The sequence below is a fragment of the Arachis ipaensis genome, chromosome B2, assembly GCF_059453495.1.
Source record: "Arachis ipaensis isolate K30076 ecotype BB chromosome B2, ASM5945349v1, whole genome shotgun sequence".
NCBI lineage: Eukaryota > Viridiplantae > Streptophyta > Magnoliopsida > Fabales > Fabaceae > Arachis > Arachis ipaensis.
The window spans coordinates 70208842-70230659 of NC_142437.1; the positions used below are offsets into that span (position 1 = coordinate 70208842).

At 40.1% G+C, this 21818-nt stretch overlaps 1 non-coding gene across 1 annotated transcript; it reads left to right on the forward strand.

Moving 5' to 3' along the window:
* The first annotated feature begins 453 nt into the window (after nucleotides 1–453).
* LOC148574309 (small nucleolar RNA R71) lies at nucleotides 454–561 on the forward strand. The gene has a single exon (XR_015906394.1). It is a non-coding gene; the product is annotated as a small nucleolar RNA R71 (small nucleolar RNA).
* The last annotated feature ends 21257 nt before the right edge of the window (nucleotides 562–21818 follow it).

Sequence of the window (21818 nt, forward strand, 5' to 3'; positions counted from 1 at the left end):
ATCCTTCCATGAGAAATTTGGATGATTTCTCCATGATGAGTTATAGGTGTTTCCATAAGGTTCACCTAAGTAATTCACATCTGCTATTGCAGGGTTCTCAGGATTATAAGCTTCTTCTTCATAAGAAGCCTCTTGAGTACTGTTGGATGCAGCTTGCATTCCATGCAGACTCTGAGAGATCATATTGACTTGCTGAGTCAATATTTTATTCTGAGCCAATATGGCATTCAGAGTATCAACTTCAAGAACTCCCTTCTTCATAGGCGTCCCATTATTCACAGGATTCCTTTCAGAAGTGTACATGAACTGGTTATTTGCAACCATGTCAATGAGTTCTTGAGCTTCTGTAGGCGTTTTCTTTAGGTGAATGGATCCACCTGCAGAAGTGTCCAGTGACATCTTTGATAGCTCAGATAAACCATCATAGAATATATCCAGGATGGTCCATTCTGAAAGCATGTCAGAAGGACACTTTTTGATCAACTGTTTGTATCTTTTCCAAGCTTCATAGAGGGATTCACCTTCTTTCTGTCTGAAGGTTTGAACATCAGCTCTAAGCTTGCTCAGCTTTTGAGGAGGAAAGTACTTGGCTAAGAAAGCCGTGACCAGCTTATCCCAAGAGTTCAGGCTGTCTTTGGGTTGAGAATCCAACCATAATCTAGCTCTGTCTCTTATAGCAAAAGGGAAAAGCATGAGCCTGTAGACTTCAGGATCTACTCCATTAGTCTTAACAGTATCACATATCTGCAAGAATTCAGTTAAGAACTGAAAAGGATCTTCAGATGTAAGTCCATGAAACTTGCAGTTTTGCTGCATCAGAGAAACTAATTGAGGTTTCAGCTCAAAGTTGTTTGCTCCAATGGCAGGAATGGAGATGCTTCTTCCATGTAAATTGGAATTAGGTGCAGTAAAGTCACCAAGCATCTTCCTTGCATTATTATTATTTTCGGCTGCCATATCCTCTTCCTTTTCGAAAATTTCTGAAAGATTCTCTCTGGATTGTTGTAATTTTGCTTCTCTTAATTTTTTCTTCAGAGTCCTTTTAGGTTCTGGATCTGCTTCAACAAGAATGTTCTTGTCCTTGCTCCTGCTCATATGACAAAGAAGAGGGCACACAAAAAATAATAATAATAATATGGATCCTTTATACCACAATATAGGGATCCCTTTGTGAGTGGAAGAAAAGAGAGAGACAAAGAATGTGATGTAAAGAAAGAAACACAACTGTGAGGATGGCAGAGATGTGAGATGAGATGTTAGTAAATGAATAAATAAATAGAATAAGCTGGGATAGGGAGAATTTTCGAAAATAATTTTTGAAAAAAAGAGTTAGTGATTTTCGAAAATGGTTTTTGAAAAATGTTAGTATTTTTTTTTCGAAAAAGTTTTAAAATCAAAAATAAAAATAATTAGTTAATAAAAAAAAGAAATGTTTGAAAAAGAGGGGAGATATTTTCGAAAATTAGAGAGAGAGAGAGTTAGTTAGGTAGTTTTGAAAAAGGTAAGAAGCAAACAAAAAGTTAGTTAGTTAGTTGAAACAAATTTTGAAAAGATAAGAGGTTAGGAAGTTAGAAAAGATATTTTGAAATCAAATTTTTGAAAAAGATAAGATAAGAAGATATTTTTGAAAAGATATAATAGAAATTAGTTTTGAAAAAGATTTGATTTTTAAAACCACAATTAATGACTTGATTCACAAGAAATCACAAGATATGATTCTAGAACTTAAAGTTTGAATCTTTCTTAACAAGCAAGTAACAAACTTCATATTTTTGAATCAAAACATTAATTGTTATTGTTATTTTCGAAAATTTGGTCTAAAAATAAGAAAAAAATTTTTGAAAAATATTTTTGGAATTTTCGAAAATAACTAAGAATTTTGAAAAAGATTTGATTTTTGAAAAAGATTTTGAAAAAGATAAGATTTTCAAATTGAAAATTTGATTTGACTCATAAGAAACAACTTGATTTTAAAAATTTTTGAAAAAGTCAACCCAAATTTTCGAATTTGATGAGAGAAAAAGGGAAAGATATTTTTTTGATTTTTGAATTTTTATGATGCAAGAGAAAAACACTAAAATGATGCAATGCATGAAATTTTTAGATCAAAACATGTGATGCATGCAAGAATGCTATGAATGTCAAGATGAACACCAAGAACACTATGAATGTCAAGATGAACATCATAGACACAATTTTGAAAAATTTTTAATGCAAAGAAAACATGCAAGACACCAAACTTAGAATTCTTTAATGCTTAGACACTAAGAATTCAAGAATGCATATGATAAACATGAAAAGACACAAAACAAAAAATCATCAAGATCAAACAAGAAGACTTACCAAGAACAACTTGAAGATCATGAAGAACACTATGAATGCATGAAATTTTCGAAAAATGCAAGATGCACATGCAATTGACACCAAACTTAAGACATGACTCATGACTCAAACAAGAAACAGAAAAATATTTTTGATTTTTATGATTTTCTAATTTTTTTGGATTTTTTCGAAAATTATATGAAAAAGAAAAAATAAGGATTCCAAAATTTTTAACATGAATTCCAGGAATCTTGCCATGTTAGTCTAAAGCTTCAGTCCAGGAATTAGACATGGCTCACTAGCCAGCCAAGCTTTCAATGAAAGCTTCAGTCCAAAACACTAGACATGGCCAATGGCCAGCCAAGCTTCAGCAGATATGGATACTTTTCATGTATAGAGCAACTAAGTGTGTGAGAATCTCTTCATTTGTGATGGTAAGTTGAAACCCCAGTCCAAAAATTAGACATGGCTTACAGCCAGCCAGGCTTCAACAAATCATCATGAAACAATAGAATTCATTCTTAAAAATTCTGAAGAAAGATATATTTTTGAAGACATTTTTTTTTTCGAAAACAGATGAGAAAGTTTTGAAAAATTTTTGAAAATAAAACAAAAAGAAAATTACCTAATCCGAGCAGCAAGATGAACCGTCAGTTGTCCAAACTCGAACAATCCCCGGCAACGGCGCCAAAAACTCGGTGCACGAAATTGTGATGTCCAGGCTCAAACAATCCCTGGCAACGTGAGCAACTTGGTACGCGCAATCGTGATTACACTTTGATTATGTAAAATTCATGGCTCTTTCTTTCCCTGGCAATGGCGCCAAGAACATGGTGCCAATACCAGGGTTCACAACTTCGATACAACTAACCAGCAAGTGCACTGGGTCGTCCAAGTAATACCTTACGTGAGTAAGGGTCGAATCCCACGGAGATTGTTGGTATGAAGCAAGCTATGGTCACCTTGCAAATCTCAGTCAGGCAGATATAAATTGATAATGATGTTTTCGAATAATAAATAATAGAATAGGGATAGAGGTACTTATGTAAATCATTGGTAGGAATTTCAGATAAGCGAATGGAGATGCTTTTCGTTCCTCTGAACCTCTGCTTTCCTGCTATCTTCATCCAGTCAGTCTTACTCCTTTCCATGGCTGGCTTTATGCAAGGGCATCACCGTTGTCAGTGGCTACATCCCCTCCTCTCAGTGAAAAATATGCTCACATGCTCTGTCACAGCACGGCTAATCATCTGTCGGTTCTCGATCATGCTGGAATAGGATTCACCCTCCTTTTGCGTCTGTCACTAACGCCCAGCACTCGCGAGTTTGAAGCTCGTCACAGTCATTCAATCATTGAATCCTACTCGGAATACCACAGACAAGGTTTAGACTTTCCGGATTCTCTTGAATGCCGCCATCATTCTAGCATATGCCACGAAGATTCTGATTAAGAGATCTAAGAGATATTCATTCTAGCTTATTTCATGTAGAACGGAAGTGTTTGTCAGGCACGTGTTCATAGGGGGAGAATGGTGATGAGCGTCACACATAATCATCACCTTCATCACATTCTTGGGTGCGAATGGATATCTTAGAAGCGAAATAAGATGAATTGAATAGAAAACAGTAGTACTTTGTATTAATCTTTGAGGAACAGCAGAGCTCCACACCTTAATCTATGGAGTGTAGAAACTCTACTGTATGAAAATACATAAGTGAAGGTCCAGGTATGGCCGAGATGGCCAGCCTCCTAAACGTGATCAAAGGATCATCAGGTAATCCAAAGATGTCTAATACAATAGTAAAAGGTCCTATTTATAATAAACTAGTCACTAGGGTTTACATGAGTAAGTAATTGATGCATAAATTCACTTCCGGGGCCCACTTGGTGTGTGCTTGGGCTGAGCTTGAGTGTTTCATGTGCAGAGGTCATTTGTGGAGTTGAACGCCAGGTTTTGTGCTAGTTTGGGCGTTCAACTCTGGTTTTGGCTCCTTTTCTGGCACTGGACGCCAGATTTGGGCAGAAAGCTGGCGTTGAACGCCAGTTTACGTCGTCTATTCTTGGCCAAAGTATGGACTATTATATATTGCTGGAGAGCCCTGGATGTCTACTTTCCAACGCAATTGGAAGCGCGCCATTTCAAGTTCTGTAGCTCCAGAAAATCCACTTTGAGTGAAGGGAGGTCAGAATCCAACAGCATCAGCAGTCCTTCTTCAACCTCTGAATCTAATTTCTGCTCAAGTCCCTCAATTTCAGCCAGAAAATACCTGAAATCACAGAAAAACACACAAACTCATAGTAAAGTCCAGAAATGTGAATTTAACATAAAAACTAATGAAAACATCCCTAAAAGTAACTAGATCCTACTAAAAACATACTAAAAACAATGCCAAAAAGCGTATAAATTATCCGCTCATCACGGGGCAGGTTGAGAGATTGTTCTATCAGGATGCACCAGATGAGAATAGCCATGTCCGCTGTGAAGGTGGACTTGTGAGTGCTCGAAAAGATATAGTGGGACATAATCTGTGCCCACACGCGACCCTCCAAGGTAAGTGATTGGGCTGAGATGCTCTTGGATTTTGACCGGTGTTTCCCGTAGATCCAGGTGCTGCCAGGTTGGGCTATAACTCCAAGGACGCTATCCCAGTCAAACTAATACATCTGCCGCTTAAGCTGGGCCTCTTGATATGCATCCAATCTCTCTAGGCTAGGTAGAATATCCAGTGCTCTCTGTATGGCACCCTCGGAGACAGGACTTGCTGCTGACGAACATAAACAGTCTATAGGGTAGGCGAGTGGAAGTTGGAGAAAAATTCAACTACTCATGATAGGTTGGCCTCCCGCGGCTGCCTCCTTAAAAATCCTACTGTCTCCTCTCGATGTGGGGCTCCACAAAATCAACAAAATGGGTTGGGACAATGAGTAGATGCTCATTATTGTAGTACCTCTCGGCTAGGATGGGGAACATCTGCTCGCAATAACGGTTAGTGAACCGTGTGGAGTCCCGTGAGGGAAAGGCTTTCGCTTCATCAACTTTAATGATCCTCTTCACCCGCTTTGTTGGCGGCTTGATGCTTGTAGATGGTGGCGCCTTAGCCAGAGCTCTCTTGGTTCCTCTCCTTGCCGGTGGCTTTTTAGAAGCCTTCTCCTTTCCTCTTTTAGTGGCCATCCTGAAGAAAGAAGAAAGAAAATTAACTTCAAGTATAGATAACTAACAATTGGAAGGGAGGAAGTCCAAGTAATAATGAATGCCAAAGGAAAAGGAATGTCTTATACATGGTAGCTACAACATGCATGGAAGACATTAAGTAAAATCATGAAGGCAATTCATAACAATTAGATGCAAGAGGGTTAAAAGCATGCAGTAATAGGTATGAGAAGCATAACTCAAGCATCAATTATTAAATGTACCATATTAAATAGCACTTGTATGATGACAATTGTGAATGATAATCCCAATACATATGGATTCAAGTGTTGTGAAAAAGAGAGGCATTAAAGTGTTAGAGTAAAATAAAATAGAATTCAAAATGCCATAAGAGCTTTTTCACAAACCGTTGGTGTGCAAGTTAAGATAGGAAGTAGAATAATGAATCCAAGTGTATATGAGACCCAAAATTAAATGTCAATTGTCAAATCACTCCTGATAATATCCACAAGCTCAATTATAATAAAGTAATACCCAAATAAAGCTCCAACACCAACATAAAATGCATGATAAAAGAATGAAAAAGGAACCATAAAAAAAACTAAGCTAATAGAAAATTGAGAAGAAAGAAAAAATAATTAAATGCAATAAATAAAAGTAGAAAGAAAGAGTAGAGGAGAGGAAGAAAAGAAACCTGAGGAAAAAGATGAAAAAGGGAAGAAGAAAGAAGTAGGAAGTAAGAAGTAAGAAGAGGGAAAGAAGGAAGAAGAAAGAAGAATGAAAATTAGGATTAGAGAGGGGAAAAACTGAAATCTGGGCGGCGTACTGGTTTGAGTGAGGCGGCGCAGGCGACGCACACGTGTAACCCACGTGTACGCGTGGGTCACGCAAAATTGAAGTCGACACGTAAGCGCCTGGCACGCGTACGCGTGCCCTTAGTCGTGCCAGCCGCGCAACGTCAGCCGCGCGCACACACAACTCTCGGGTTGAAAATGCACTAGGGCAAAAATGACATATGACGCGTGCGCGTCAGGCACGCGCACGCGTGGATGGCCATGAAGTGAAACCGACACGTACGCGTGTGTGAATTTGTGCCTCTAGTACAGTTCCAGTGCGAAGTCATCACAACTCTCTGTTCAAATACCAATTTACGCCGATTTCCAGGGCCACGCGTGCACGTCAGGGACGCTTACGCGTGGGCTTGCTTGCACGCAAAGCACGCTTCCTGCGCCACTCCCGCGCAACTCTCTGTTCAAACCCAATAGTTTTCATATTCACACATGACGCGTACGCGTCATAGACGCTTGCGCGTCGAATGCCTCTTTTTTTATGCAGAATGCAGGTGATTATGCAGAATTTTTAAAGTAACACTGAAAAAAAGAGTTAAAACTAAGAATAAAAATGAAAGATCATACCATGGTGGGTTGTCTCCCACCTAGCACTTTTCTTTAACATCCTTAAGTTGGACGGTCCATAAGCTCAGTCTCTTTCTGTTGGTGGATCCTCCAAGAGGAAGATCTCCAGCTCCTTGTTGTGCTCCATCTTCTCATCATGATACAGCTTCAAGTGGTGGCCATTGACTTTGATAAATTTGGAACTTGAAGGATGACTCAGGTGGAAGATGCCATATGGCTCTGCCTTTTCCACCCGATAGGGGCCTTCCCATCTTGATCGCAGCTTGCCTGGCATGAGCCTCAACCTTGAGTTATAAAGGAAAACCAACTCCCCAGGTCTGAACTCTCTTCTCTTGATATTTTTGTCATGCACAGCCTTCACCCTCTCTTTGTAGAGCCTGGAGTTGTCATATGCTTCGAGTCAAAGGTTCTCTAGTTCTGCTAGTTGCAGCTTCCTTTCAGCACCGGCTTTCTCAAATCCCATGTTGCATTTCCTTACTGCCCATAAAGCTTTGTGCTCCACCTTCACTGGGAGGTGACAAGCCTTGCCATAGACTAGGCAGAATGGACTCATTCTGATGGGTGTCTTGTATACTGTCCGATAAGCCCAGAGCGCATCTACAAGCCTGGTGCTCCAGTCTTTTCTATGAGGCTTGACAATCATCTCCAATATGCGCTTTATCTCTCTGTTAGACACCTCGGCTTGCCCATTGGTCTGGGAATGGTAAGCCGTCGCTACCTTATGAACAATGCCATGTTTCTTCAGTAGACCTATCAATCTCCTGTTACAAAAATGATTGCGTTGATCACTCACGATTGCTCGTGGTGATCCAAAGCGACATATAATATTATTTCAAACCAAAAAGACAACAACGTTAGCATCATCAATACGGGTAGGAATTGCTTCCACCTATTTAGAGGCATAATCAACAGCTAATAATATGTATAAGAAACAACTAGAGTTTGAAAATGGACCCATGAAGTCAATACCCCAAACATAAAAAATTTCACAGAATAACATAAGTTGTTGGGGCATCTCATCCCTCTTGGATATATTCCTAAACCTTTGGCATGGGGAGCAAGATTTACAGAAGGCAGTAGCATTCTTCAAAAGAGTGGGCCACCAGAATCCACAGTCTAAAATTTTTCTAGCTGTTCTTTGAGGACCAAAATGTCCACCACTCTCAGAAGAGTGGCAGGCCTCTAAAATTAATTCGAATTCTGATTGTGGCACACAGCTTTTAATTATTTGGTCAGCACCATACCTCCATAAGTATGGGTCATCCCATATATAATATTTGGACTCGCTTTTAAGCTTGTCCCTTTGATGCTTAGTAAAATTGGAAGGGAAGGTATGACTAACCAAATAATTAGCTATAGGTGCATACCAAGGAACTACCTCAGATATTGCGTGCAAGCTATCAAATGAAAAAGCATCATTGATAGGAGTGGAGTCACTCTTAATGTGCTCTAGGCGACTCAAGTGGTCTGCCACTAAATTCTGGGAACCACTCCTATCTTTGATTTCTAAATCAAATTCTTGCAGCAACAATATCTAACATATTAACCTTGGTTTGGACTCTTTTTTAGCTAACAAATATTTTAGAGCTGCATGGTCTGAGTATAGTACCACCTTAGTACCAAGTAAGTAGGCTTGGAATTTATCCAGAGCAAAAACAATAGCCAGAAGCTCTTTTTCAGTGGTAGTATAATTAGACTGAGCAGCGTCTAAGGTCTTAGAAGCATAAGAAATTATATAAGGGTCCTTACCTTCGCGCTGAGCCAGTGCCGCTCCTACTGCATGGTTAGAGACATCACACATTTTCTTAAATGGCTGACTCCAGTCGGGCCCTCTCACAATCGGAGCTTGAGTTAAGGCAATCTTCAGCTTATCAAATGCTTCTATGAAGTCCTCACTCAGCTCGAACTCAACATCCTTCTGCAGCAATCAGGATAAAGGCAATGCTACCTTACCGAAGTCCTTGATAAATCTCCGGTAGAAACTTGCATGACCAAGGAACGAATGGACTTCCCTCACGGAGGAGGGGTAAGGTAAACCAGAAATCACATCTACCTTTGCTGGATCGACAGAAATATCAGTATTAGAAATAACATGTCCTAGAATAATACCTTGTTTTACCATAAAATGACATTATTCAAAATTTAATACAAGGTTTGAACTAACACACCTTTCTAATACTCTAGCTAAACTATCCAAGCAAAGGTTGAATGAATCACCATACACACTAAAGTCATCCATAAAAACTTCCATACAGCTCTTAAGAAGATCTAAGAAAATACTCATCATGCATCTTTGAAACGTAGCCGGTGCATTACATAAGCCAAAAGGCATCCTCTTGTATGCATACATTCCAAAGGGACACGTAAAAGTAGTTTTCTCCTGATCTTCAGGAGCTATATGAATTTGAAAATAGCCAGTGTAACCATCTAGAAAACAGTAGTGTGATTTACCTGACAGGCGATCAAGCATTTGATCGATGAAGGGCAGTGGGTAGTGATCCTTGCGAGTAGCCTGGTTGAGGCGCCTATAATCAATGCACACTGTCCAGGAGTTCTGCACTCTAGTTGCCATGAGTTCCCCATGCTCATTCTTCATTGTTGTGACTCCAGACTTCTTTGATACCACCTGTATTGGGCTAACCCATTCACTATCCGGGATTGGATAGATGATGTTAGCTTCGAGCAGTCTGGTCATTTCCTTCTTGACAACTTCCAAGATGGTGGGGTTCAACCGCCTTTGAGGTTGACGGATAGGCCTTGCTCCCTCTTCTAAAAATATGCAGTGCTCACAGACTTGAGGGCTGATGCCTACTATATCCGCCAAGCTCCATCCAATAGCTCTCTTGTGTCTTCTCAACACACTAAGCAACTGCTCCTCTTGTTGGGAAGTGAGTTCCCTTGCAATAATAACTGGGAGCTTCTGATGATCCTCAAGGTAAGCATACTTGAGGTGGGATGGAAGGGACTTCAAATCTAATTTCAGCTCATGGCTTGGCATTTGATTATCTAGAGCCATTGGAGGTGGCAAGGTGTCTTCATTTTGTTCAGAGGGCTTCCCCACACTTGCACCTTGCTCCATGTGCATCTCTTCTACTTCTTCTTAGTGAACTACAACTACTGTCTCATTAATAATGTCACACTGGAAGATGGAATGATCTTCCGGAGGGTGCTTCATAGCTTCATCCAGGTTGAAGCTCACTGCTCTGCCATCTATCTCAAAAGAGTAAGTTCCTGAGAAGGCATCCAATTTGAACCTCGAAGTCTTCAGAAATGGCCTTCCAAATAGGAAGGATGATGGTCTTCCTGAGTCATTAGGTGACATCTCCAAAATGTAGAAGTCAATAGGGAATGTCAACCCCTTAATGCTCACCAGCACATCTTCAGTGATCCCAACCACTGAGATTATGCTCTTATCTGCCAAAACAAAACGTGCCGCTGATAAACTCCAATTTTGTGGTTTATCTTGTACTTATTTTAGGGGATTTTATCACATTTTTCCCGCATTTATTCAATGAAATAGTATGGTTTTGTAATTCTCCCTTGATTTGTGCTTAAGTGTAAAAACATGCTTTTTAGGCCCTTAAATTGGTGATTTTAATTCACTTTAATTCCATTCAATGCCTTGATGTGTTTGTTGAGTGATTTCAGGTTCATAAGTCAAGTATTGAATGGAAGAAATGAGGAGAAAAGCATACAAAGTGGAGAATGCATGAAGAAACAAATATTGGGAATACTTCAATGGACGCGCAAGCGTACAAGGCGCACACGCGCGCAGAAGTGGCATCGCATGGCGATGCGTACGCATACATGGCACGTACGCGCGGATGAGGAATTTTGCCAAGCGACGCGCACGCGCACATGGCGCGTACGTGTCGATACTCGCACGTGACCCACTTAAAAGCAAAACGCTGGGGGCAATTTCTGAGCTGCCCAAGCCCAAACCCAACTTGTTTCTGAGTGTATTTCATGCAGAAATGAAACTAGAGCAAGGGGGAGCAATTGTTTGGTGTTTTGGCATCATGTAGCTTAGTTTCTAGAGAGAGAAGCTCCCTCTTCTCTCTAGAATTAGGGTTCTTAGGATATTTTCATCTTAGATCTAGGTCAATTTTCATGTTCTCGTCTTGCTTCCTTCATAATTTCTTGTTTTTACTACTTGATTCTCCTTAGTTCTCTTGTTAATTTTACTTTTATGCCTCTTTTACGTTCATGCACATATGTTGGAATTGGTTTACATTTAATGAAATTTGATGTTGATGTTCTTTTATTGTTGATTTGAGTTGTGAATTTACCTTTCTTGCAATTGGTAGTTGTTAGATTTTATTATTCTTGCACTTTTACTATGCTTTCCTTTATTACCCACCAAGTGTTTGACAAAATGCTTGGTTGGGCTTTAGAGTAGATTTCGAGCATTCTTGGCTTGGAAGAAATAATTAGGTAATCTTGAGTCATTAATACCTAATTTAGATTGGTGATCTAGAGTTTGTAGTTAATATCATTTCCAATGACTCTCATCTCTGGTTAATTCAATTAGTGAGTTATTAGGATTTTTGACTTGAGATTAATCATTCTTGTTTAACTTTCTCTAATGGAAGATAACTTACACCTTCTTCCAACATTGGAGATGATGAAATAAGGTAAATTCTTGTTAATTATTGTTATTAGTGACTAGGATGGAAAGCCTATTATCTTAATCCTTGCCATGAATATCTCTCTTTAGTTAATTGCTTTCTTGAATTGCTTGTTTAAATTACTTTTCTTGCCCATTTAATTTTTTACTCTTCTATAAAATCAAACCCCGTGCACTTTCATAGCCAATAATCATTCACTTCATTGCAATTTCTCGTGAGACGATCCAGAGTCTAAATACTTCGGTTAATTTTCATTGGGGTTTGTACTTGTGGCAAAATAAAAGTTTAATTTGATGTGAGAGTTGTTTGTTGGTTTGGAGCTATGCTTACAATGAAGTTCTTATTTCTATAAGAGAAATTCTAAACCAACAACGATTCTCGCTTATCAAATTAATGGTGCCGTTGTCGGGAAATTGCAATGGTGCTATGTTATTGGCTATTGTATATATTGTGAATAGCTTGATTTTTGGGTTTGTTTGTTAGTTTTTGCTAGTTTTAGGATTTGGTTTTCTTTGTTTCTTGTTAGCTTTTGTTTTTATTTTCCCTTTTCACCATGAATTCTCATCACTTTGGCCATGAGTTTGGTTCAAACTATGTTGTAGGAAATGGAAGCTTAAATGACAACATGCATCAAGGAATTGGAGATCAAATCTTGACAAGAGTGCTTAGGGACATGACTACTCTCCTCACGGAGATGCACAAGGACCAAAGGGCATTTTATGCTATCCGAACCGTTCAAGCACCACCCCGACATAACTACTCTTCGGATTCTTATGGATATACTCCTAATTCTAATGCATACCAATCCAATGTATATGACCCCTTCCCTCAACATAGCCCTTAACAACCATACTCACAAGCCTCATACCACCATCCACTTCCATATAATCCCAACCCATACCCACCTTACCAACCACCATATGAACCATATCTGAAGCTACCACCATCCCAACACCAATACTCCCAAGAACCACAAATTCTATATATACCACCTCAAGACTCTCACCAACTTGAACCACCTTCCAACAACAACACCTTTCCCTCAAACAATGAACCCTCTCTTTCACCACCGTCCCCCGATGAAGCCCTCACGCAAGAACTAAGAGATCTTGAATCTCATATCCTAAAGCAACAAGAGGAGACGGAAAAGGAGTTTAAGGAGATAGAATCCAAGATGGCTATCATGGTAGAGGCCGTTAGCAACATAGTCTCATCTTGTCTAAGCTTGCGTGATCAAGGCACTCCCATTGTTGAATGTGGAGAAGCACCCAAAGAGCTTAGTGAGGGAATAGGCTTGAAGCTCCAAGGTGAGGAAGAGGAGTTGAGGCAAGAAGTACAACAAGAGGAAGATGTAGAGATTATTGAACAAAGGGAAGTAGTGGTTGGGTACCTAGGATATGCTGAGTACATAGAGGAATCACAAGTTGAAGAGCCTCCTTCCACAGAGTTAGGAAGGGATGTTAAGGAATTGGACAAAGAGTTGAGGGATATTGACCAAGAAGTAGTGATGGTGTTTTTTGTGGAAAACGAATTTTCCAAAACACCTATAACTAACCGGCAAGTGTACCGGGTCGCATCAAGTAGTAAAACTCACTTAGAGTGAGGTCGATCCCACAGGGATTGATGGATCAAGCAACTTTAGTAGGTGATTAGTTTAGTCAAGCTAACATTGAGTGAATTGTGTGAATTGTAGCCAACAGAAAGTAAAGTGCAGGAATCTTAAAGATGCAGAAAGTAAAATTGCAAGTAACTTAAAGAACAAGAAAGTAAAATAGCTGAAAATTAAATTGCAAGAGAAGTAAATTGCATGAACTGTAAAGAGAATAGGGTGCAGGGAATCTAAAGGAAGTAGTAAGCAGAACTTAGAACAATTGCAGAAGAATTAACTTGCATGAAAAGTAAAATGAAAGCAATGATTCGAGCAACTGGAAATCTAAATTGCAGGAAGAATAAAAGGAACTGGGTGCTGGGAGCAATGTAAACAGAGAAACAAAATTTCAGTGAATAAGAACTTAGAGCAATTGCAAGAATTGTAAATTACAGGAAACGTAAATTGGAAGCAATGCAACAGAAAGTAAAAATTGCAGAGAAGAAAATTGTAGCAGAAAAGTAAATAAGCAAGAAGACTCAATTCAATTGTGAAATATAAAAAGACAAGTGAAGATCTCAGGGGATCAATGAGACTAGAAAACAAGTCTAGATCTTAACCCCTTCCTTGATCCAGCAGAAAACAATATTGTAGAAGAAAAAGAAGATGAAAGCAATAAAGAAAACTCAGATTTTATGCAGAAGAGGAACAAAGAGATTTCAGTCAAGTGAAACAGAATTCCTTCAATTTTTGATCCAGAATTTAAAACAGAAATGAAAACTAAGAGAGAGCTCTCAAATTCTAATGCTCCTCAGTGGAGCCAGCCTCCTATTCTCTCTATTGGGGCTGACCTCCTCTACTTTCTAATGGAGCTCCCCCCCCTCTCTACAAAGATGAAAATGATGCCTTATATAGGCTTTACAAAGTGAAAATCAAAATGAAATTGAAATTAAAAACAAATTACAATTTAAATGAAATTCCTATTCTAACTTGTTCTTGTGCCTTTGAGTGATGATGTGGGCTTTGCCTGCTTTGGATTTGAAGAGAGATGGGTCTAGTTGGCCTTGGTTCAATTGGTGAAGAATTAAATCCAATTTGATTTTTAATTGAATTTTGGACCATGGTGCAGCTCCCAGGGCAAGGCTCAATTGAAAAACACAACTGAGCGCCCAAACTTGCCTTGCCTTGCCCAATTTGGTGCGCCAGCCCCTTGTCCGTGTCAATTTTGTGCGCACGATTAGCTTCCTTGGCGTGCCAAAATGTGAGGAGTGTGAGGGGAGTAGTGCTCAGTTGGAAAAGTTAACTGAGCTTTCCTTTGTGTGCCTTGGTAGCGCCTTTGGTTTGAGTGTGAGGCCTTGAGTTCGAATCTTGGTGAGTGCATTTTATGCATTTTTCCTTGCATAAGCGTAGTGCTCCTTGCTTTTGATATGAGAAACTCCATGTTCGAATCTGGCTGCTCCCCTTTTGCTGTGTTGCGCCTTGTATTTTCCTTGTGGCAAGCCCGATAAAGTGAAATTAAGTAACCGAGCGTTATTGCTTTGCTTCCTTGTAGCGCTCAGTTTGGTATTTCAACTGAGCTTCATTGCCTTGGTCCCTCCTTGGTGCATGTTGTTCTTATTAATAATGCTAATGCATTATAAAGCCTGGTGAAATGCATAGTGAAATGCATGCTTTCAACGCATTTGGCATTCATTCATTAAATGAATAAGTTCATTCATATCATCCATTCTTAATTGGCATTAATAATTAATGATTTCATGCATGTACTCATCAATGCCTTATTTAATAACGCCAATTAATAATGAATGTTTCATGCATGCTTCCATTTACTTAAAAATGAAATGTATTAACGTAATGCCAATTGCATTAGTAATTAAAGTTGCATTCTTTCATGACTTTAATTAATAATGCTTTAATGCATTAACGTTATTTGCTTTAAACATTTCATGCATGCATGCATATGATATTGATGCATGTGCCAAGGCTTCATGGTCATGGGTCACGCTTTTAAATGCGTGGCCTAAGACTTCAAAGCGTGCTCAACTTCAAAGTGTACCCAAAATTTCTCTTTTCTTCTTTTTAGCTTATTTTGTGCTCTTTTTGCTTCTTTTTCTTCTTATTTCCTACAAAGTTTATAAAATCAAAAGATCAAAGAAATATACCATTTACGCACAAAATAATGCAATATTTAAGCACTAATTATCAATTTCTTGTATGAAAAAGCATAGAAAAATATGACATGATGACATGTCATCAAGTAGATTCCATTATTAGTGATTTTTTGTCCACATTGATCGATCCCCTTGATGATCTTGTTGAACCTTCTTCTATTGGATTAGAGAGCAATGTTGAGGGGGGTGTACAATTTCCAAGACACAATGTGATCGAAGAATTGGAAGAAGTGCCCCAAGTACTAGACCCTCCCATCTATGATGATTCCGAATCAACATATGATCCTTATGGCCTTGAGGAATCCTTCCCCACTATGCTTGGAATTGATTTTGAGGTAGATTTCACTAAACCTCCTATTTATGATGAGAGTGATGTGGAAGAGATAGAGAAAGTGGTGAGCAAGGAATTGAAGTTGAAGAAGCTTGCAAGGAGCTGGGAGTTGCAAGGGAAGACCACAAGGGAAAGAACCTTACATTAGCTAAGTGTGGGGAGGTCACCCTCCCTAAACTACCATCATCCAATGCAACATTCAAGTGGGTAAAATTCCTTTCTCTAAGCTTTGATTTCTTACTTGAATATAGGTTGCTTGAAAACGATGGTCAACTTAAGGCCCTTTTGTAGAGTTAAAAGTAGGGGAGAGTTGCATAATGGTCGGAGACATCATCCTAGGTTTACTATGGTTTCATGTTCAATGTTTGATTGCAAGGTTGGATATAGTGCTCAATTGATTGGGTCTTGGAGGATTGTTTGGTGCTCACATGGGAATTCAGACACTTCCCACCCAAGGGGATTGTCTTGATCAACTAGAAGATGGGTGTGAAAATAAGATATGGGATCCCGGATCACAACATGAAGACCAATTTTGGTAGCTCATATCTTGGGAAGAACCTCACCCGAGCTTGGTGAGGATGGTTGGAAATTCTGACAACCAAGTGAAGAGCAAGCATTCTTGGAAGTTCAAGGATGAATACAAGCATAAGCCACCATGACCAGGAGCCTCCCATGTGTCCAACTTAAGGACTTAAACTAAAAGTGCTTGGTGGGAGACACCCCATCATGGTAAACTCTTTCCATTCTCTTATAGATATAATAATTGAATTAGTTGAGTCTCCATTGTAGGTAGTTTCTTTACTCTTTAGTATGTTTCGTCTTGCTTGTTGGGTTGTTTATGCATTCTATCCATTGAATAAGGATGGTTCTTGAATTTGAGTTTTTGCTTGGATTGCAAGTTTCCTCAAATTGTTTGAAAAATCCTCAAAAATTCAAAAATATGGATGATTTTGCATTTTAGGTAGTTTTTGAGTCATAGAGAAGGTTAGGGGAGTTTTGAGCTTCCTTAGTGTTTTTGGAAAAAAAAAAAGAGAGGTAGGGACGCGTGCGCACACTGTGCGCGCATGCGTCGATGCGTTGAAAGCCATCCCAATAGTTTGACTCGAGAGTCATGCGCACACTGCGCGTGCAATGCGCTTCTCGCGCAATTCACCCCCTCATCTACACTTGAGCGCACTTGGCGTCCCCGCGTCGGTTCCCTCTCCGTTCCACCCACGCGCACGCGTGAAGGACGCATACGCGTGGATTCAAAAAACCATAACCCCAAGGACGCGAGGAACCCTAGTGCAGTCGCACACTCCCCCCCCCCCCCCCCAATGTTTCTTTCTCACCCAACGCTCCACCTCCTCCTCTCTTCCTCCATAACCACCCTTCGAGCCTCTCAACCACCACCAGCCCAGCGACTACATTCCACCACTGGCCACCACAACCCTCTCTTCCCTTTGTTTTTCTTTCGCCATCACCGGTTCTCACTCTCACTGCTCCACTTCTCTCTGCTGCAACCACCAGCAACCGCCACGATAACCATTGTTGCCGGAGAGCCTTCGCCCTCAACCCATTCTCATTTCCTCAGCCATTTGCTCTCTCCTCGCCCTTTTGTCCCCCTTCTCTTCTCACTTGTCTCTCTCACCGTCCCCCTCTCACTACTCTCTGTCAGTGAGCGCCATCTCCAGCTCCACTGCGCCGCCACCATTCCTGAGCTGCGCCACAGTTCTACTATACCCTATTTTCCATTTTCAGATCTCTTCACTTTCTGCTTCTGCACTCCAGGTTACACCCTGCCTCTGCTCTATTTCTTTACTATTTTTCATTAATTCTGATATGATTAGATTAGATTAATTAGTTGAATAATCTGTTTGTTAGGTTAGCTTAAAAATGCATGTTGTTAGGTAGTTAGGATGTGGTTAGATGATTCTAGGCCTGATAAGTGTGCCGTTTGTGTTTATTCGTTCGAGTGTTACATGCTGAATGATGAGTGGTATGCCCTGTTTTATATGTTCTGTTTGACTGCTGTGCTGATTTTAACTACTGCTTGCTGAATTTAATTATCTGATTGTGTTTAGTACTGCCCTGCTATATGTAATCCATGTTTATGTCATGCTTGTGCATTTTTGGATCCATATACCTGTTTTTGCTGATTTATGCTATCTGGGAACATCCAATTTACTGCCGGAATACTGCCCGAATTTCTGAAAATTGCTATATGCTTTAACTTACAACCTAAGAATCGAACTTAGCACTTTTCAGATTGAGTTTTATTCAACATTAACAAGTTCAATTCCAAGGTTACTATGGTTGGCATTTCTGTGCTTACTTGTATTTCCCGCGATATGCAATGGATTGGTTAGTTCACGGAGTTGCTTGTCGGATTTCTGTGACAAACAATCCCTTACCTAACTCATCAACTTGAACCTTTTTGTGCCCTCATCCTTCAAGTTAAGTCAACTGCCTTTTGACTCATACTAAACTTACAATTTGACTTTAACTTGTGATTTTCCTCAATAAGGTTCATTTAATTGCAATAGTTGGTGGATCTCACTAGTATAACCCTTTTTGATTAAAAACTGTTTTCGAGTGCTTTTGGTTATATTAGTGCATACTCCATTCTTTCAATACCAACTATTGCAAAACTTTGTGACCATGACATTGATTGATGATTTGCTTCCCATATATATGCTTTTGTGCGAAATTTTCATATTTCATCATCAATGATGCATCTTTTTCATGGATGTGAGTATGCTTACCTTCCATACTTTGTGCACTTCTTTTAATTGAGCCAATAACCATCCTATCACTAATTTTTGAACTAGTTTCTAATTCTAACTTGATTAACCAACTGATTTTTTTTTGTTTTCAACCTAACACCTTTAATCATTCTTGTGGATATGACGTCTCTTAGGCTTAATGAACAAAGCATTGTGCAAATGTGGTTTGAATTCTTGGTTTGTGACTTGGTTTGAATTCTGAATTTTGTTACTTGCATTCCAAGAATACTCTTTTCTTCACTCACTTCATGAATATGGCATACTTTGCGTGCTATACATCTACTTGGCTAGTTGCTTATATCATATCATATATGTTTTTCAGGATGTCGGATAGAGGAAAAGCCAAGGCTACTACCTCAAACAAGAGAAAGCGCTCTCAAGCCTCTGCTATCTCTCCTTATGCCAACTATGCTAGGAACCCACTTAACGAAGTGGATAAGGAGAATCAGCAGCTACCGCCTACTGACACGAACAAGTTTCCCAACCTTTACTATGAGCTTTGCTTCCCCAAATATCGGAAGATGAATTTGAACATTGATAAGAAATTGGCCCTACCCAACGACGTGAGACGCGCCATCAATACCCGTATTCAGGAATTGGGCTTGGGCTTTGTTGATAGGGATTTGGGAAGGATAAACACTTCATGGGTCAAGGAATTCTACTGCAACTTCTTTTGCCTGACTCTTGATTCGGTTCACCTACGGAGCGGGCAGGTCTTAGTGACTGAGGCTGCTATTGAGGGTGTATTGCATTGTCTACCTCGGACTGGTGACACATGTGCATACCAGTAGGCAGAGATATCAATAGATGCTATGACCTTTGATTATGAGGCGCTGAAGTGCGTTATTGCCACACCGGATGCCCCTTGAGTGATGGACCCTAACAACAAGAAGCCCAAGGGGATGTTATTTACTTATCTGTCTAAAGAGGCTAGGACTTGGCAACAGATATTCGCCCACTATGTCCTACCTACTACCCATTTTTCTGAGATCCCGATGGATATGCTTCTTCTGATTGGCTGTGTTATGGAGAGGAAGGAGGTATACTTCCCCCGATTGATCAGGCGAAGCATGTGGCGAGCTCACATCCGTGGCCTTTTACCATTTCCTACATTGGTCACTAGGATGATTGAGCTAGCTGGTGCCCCTTGGAAGGACGATAACGTGATGCCACCACCCCCAGATGATGATGACAAAGAGGATACTATTCCATGGGGTACGTGGGTGCACGACAAACCCCCATTAAGACGCCGCTCTTGAGTTAGGGCAATAGCAGAGGTAGCAGGACCCTCTTCTTCAGCAGCAGTAGTAGCACCTTTACCACCACCACCAACACCCAAGTCGACCTATCTGCTGGTACAGTGCCAGTTTCGCTTCATAGAGCACAGCGAGCGTCGTATCATGCGACATCTTGATCGCATAGACCAGGTGTTTGTCTCACAGGGCATTGAGCTACCTCTTTTCCCCAACTCTCCCACTTCTGATGAGGCAGAGCACGAGGCAAAGCACGTTGAGGAGCCGGTTCAGCAGGAGGCACCTCTGTAGACGCAGGCTGCCCAGGATACTTAGCAGCATCCCGAGGAGCCAGTACCATAGACTGAGCACCAGCCAGAGCCAGAGGCGACTGTTGACCCTCACCATGAGCCCGATCAGTAGCATCGAGGACGATGCTTCATCTTAAGTGTGGGGAGGTCACTGTCATCGACGTCGGTGGATTCAGTGAATATTTTGGTGCACGAAATTGTGATCTCTAACAATGGTGCCAAAAACTTGGTGTGCACGATCTTAATCTCAACTCTTTTTCACAACCCCGCACAACAAACCAGCAAGTGCACCGGGTCGTCCAAGTAATAAACCTTACGTGAGTAAGGATCGATCCCACGGAGATTGTCGGCTTGAAGCAAACTATGGTTATCCTTGAAAATCTCAATCAGGCAGATTCAATTGGTTATGAGGTTTTAATAATTAAAATATAAATAAAATAGAGATACTTATATAATTCATTGGTGGGAATTTCAGATAAGTGTCTGGAGATGCTTTGTTGCTTCTGAACTTCTGCTTTCCTATTGCTTTCTTCCAACCATGCATTACCTCCTTCCATGGCAAGCTGTATGATCCTCTTGAATGAAAATAAATCCATATGCGCTGTCACCCCACGACTAATCATCTGTCGGTTCCCGCTAGCGTCACATTCGCAAGTTTGAAGCTCGTCACAGTCATCCCTTCCCAGATCCTACTCGGAATACCACAGACAAGGTTTATACTTTCTGGATCTCAGGAATGCTGCCAATGGTTCTATCCTATACCACAAAGATTCTAATCTCAGATTCAAATGCTCTGTTGTCAGGATAGACAATGTGAATCATTGATTGTGAACCCAAGAGAATATACTCCAGCTGTCGTCCAATGACTACGTTGAACATCATGTAGATCACTTTGTGGTTGTCAGGCACGCGATCTTGGCTAAGCGAGTAACGAAGATTGGGTGATTGTGACGGGTCACCTCTTCATTCTGACTTAACTGAATTAAGTACGAGAGTATATCTTGGAGAAGAAGTAGGCATGAATTGAATAGAAAATACTAGTAATTGCATTAATTCATGAAGAACAGCAGAGCTCCACACCTTAATCTATGGGGTGTAGAAACTCCACCGTGGAAAATACATAAGTGAAAGGTCTAAGCATGGCCGTGAGGCCAGCCTCCAAAACGTGTATAATATGGCAAAAAGCTAAAAGATAAAAGATGGTCAAAGACAAAAGATAAATCTCTAAAAGTAGTTTTTATACTAAACTAGTAGCCTAGGGTTACAGAAAATGAGTAACTAAATGCAGATAGTGCAGAAATCAACTTCTGGGGCCTACTTGGTGCGTGCTTGGGCTGAGCAATGAAGCTTTTTCGTGCTTAGGCTGTTTCTGGAGTCAAACGCCAGCTTTGGTGCCAGTTTGGGCGTTTAACTCCAATTCTGGTGCCAGTTTGGGCGTTTTACGCCAGGATGTTTTAGGCTGACTTTGAACGCCAGTTTGGGCCATCAAATCTCGGGAAAAGTATAAACTATTATATATTGCTGGAAAGCCCAGAATGTCTACTTTCCAACGCAACTAAGAGTTTGCCAATTGGGTTTCTGTAGCTCCAGAAAATCCATTTCGAGTGCAAGAAGGTCAGAATCCAACAGCATCTGCAGTTCTTTTTGAGCCTCTGAATCTGAAAAATACCTGAAATCACAGAAAAATACACAAACTCATAATAATGTCCTGAAAAGTGATTTTTGCATAAAAACTAATAAAAATATAATAAAAAGTAATTAAAACACACTAAAAACTATGTAAAAATAATGCCAAAAAGGGTTAAATTATCCGCTCATCACAACACCAAACTTAAATTATTGCTTGTCCACAAGCAACTAAAAACAAAATAGGATAAAAAGAAGAGAATAAAAAATAAATTCC